A 1953-nucleotide genomic window follows, 5' to 3' on the forward strand; every position below is an offset into this window, starting at 1 on the left:
GGCATCTGCACCCAAAGGGAAATACATTTACTAATCATAACACCTAGATAAATTTAAACCCCTTTGAAGCCCTCCATCCCCCTGAATGACAAGGGGAAAAATTTTGTAAACCCTAAACAATGCACCACACGCTGCCCCGACTGTTTAGGTTGGAATCAAATGCCCAGCTATGGTTTATGGTAATAGCAGAGTTTGGGGGAGAATATAATGGTAGAAGGAAAAATAATTCATAGAGAGAAGAGAAAAAAACAAGAGAAAGAAAAATTTAGCTTATCTGTCCGGGTGGTGGTGAAATCATATCCTGTGATTTTGGGGGTGAAAAGAGGGCCCGCCGTTGTTCCCGTGCCAATAAAAGCCCCCCTCCCTTTTTCCCATTCAATAAAAAGTTTGAAAAAAATATGCAACCCAAAATTTGACGTGGGGCATGAAAACCTTTTTCCCTTTTTTTTTATTTTATCCTTATAAAAAACTTTTCTACTGCAAGCATAAAATTTATACAGTTCTTTTTTTTTGCCTATTAAATAAACCTGGGATATTTTTTTAAAACATTAAAAGCCCAAAACTCCCGCACATAGACTCTGTACCTCGAATCAAGGATAGTTTAGTAGGGGGAAGGGTTAGGTGAAGATTAAACTGATAATAACAAGGGTAGACTGCAAAAATATCTGTATACATTTCTATTCCTATGTAAATTTCATTTTACACATTTATTCTAACTAAAATGCAATTTCTTGTGAGTTCCCCAACAGATTACAGTACAAAGAAAACCTTGAAAATAACAGCAAATCAAAGTCTCACAAGAGTTGTCCTCCCATATAAAGTTTTTGGGGGGGGGGGTTTTGGGACAAAAACACAGATACACACAATAAATCCCACTACCAACATTCACACAGTAGGATGACATACCTAACCCATAAGCAAATTGCAGAAACTACAAGAGATATCTGAGAATTCCTCAGATATCCTCTCACCAGTTTTCAAAGCTACTTATTATTTTATCTGATAAATTTTACACAAAACCTAGCTCTACTTTAATAGTCTGGGTGAATAAAAGAGATATCACACACCAGTTGCTTTGCCCCCCAAATGCAGATACCCAAAGGGGTGTTTTAGATGTTACCCCAATAATTTCTGTTTCCCGAAAATAACAAATTTTTTTATGTAACCCAAATCAAACTGTGCTGAAAAAATTTATCATTGGGGTAAAAAAAATAAAATCATACAAATATTTATGAGTAAAGGGATAAATTTTTAGAAGCCCCCAAAAAACTGAGGGGGAAAATATTTCCGGGAAATTTTTTCATATGGTAATCATTTTATGTAAAAACATAATGACTCCTAAACCATGACTGTAAATATTTATAATGTACACCTCACACATTACATACACACATTCCTGAAAATTTCTGGGTTTTTGGGGATGTAGCCTGTATATATTTAAACCTTAATTTTCCCCCTTTAAATTTTAAAATTATGCATATCTCAAAATAAAAAAAAAATTACCTTATCAAAAGACTCATAAGAATTTTCAGGTATACAAAGAATTTTCAGTACAGATAATTCCTAGTTGTGCAGATACAAAAAATGTATAAAATACTTTCTTTCTCCTGTATACTTTCATTGGCCTGTTAAAGGGGGGTGTAACAAGAAATATAAAGTTATTCACAATAAATTTTTTTTTGGGGGAAAAACGGGGTAAAAAAAAATTAGGATTTTTAAAACATTTCATACCCCAAAATTTTACAAACCAAACAACAGGGAAAAGCAATTAAAAATAAAATAATAAAAAAGATTTAAAAAAATAAAATTAATTAAAAGAAAAAAAAAAAAAAAAAAAAAAAAAAAATAGAAAAATTTGAAATTTTTAATTTTAAATTTAAAATATAATTAAAAAAGGCCGAAAAAAAAATAATTTTAAAAAAAAAATAATAATATAAAATAAAATAAGGGGGG

At 31.2% G+C, this 1953-nt stretch overlaps 1 pseudogene; it reads right to left on the bottom strand.

The window, feature by feature from the left end:
• Positions 1-1953, bottom strand: part of LOC119588934 — an 8280-nt pseudogene that overhangs the window by 5608 nt on the left and 719 nt on the right.

Source organism: Penaeus monodon, chromosome 24 (assembly GCF_015228065.2).
Source record: "Penaeus monodon isolate SGIC_2016 chromosome 24, NSTDA_Pmon_1, whole genome shotgun sequence".
Classification (NCBI taxonomy): domain Eukaryota; kingdom Metazoa; phylum Arthropoda; class Malacostraca; order Decapoda; family Penaeidae; genus Penaeus; species Penaeus monodon.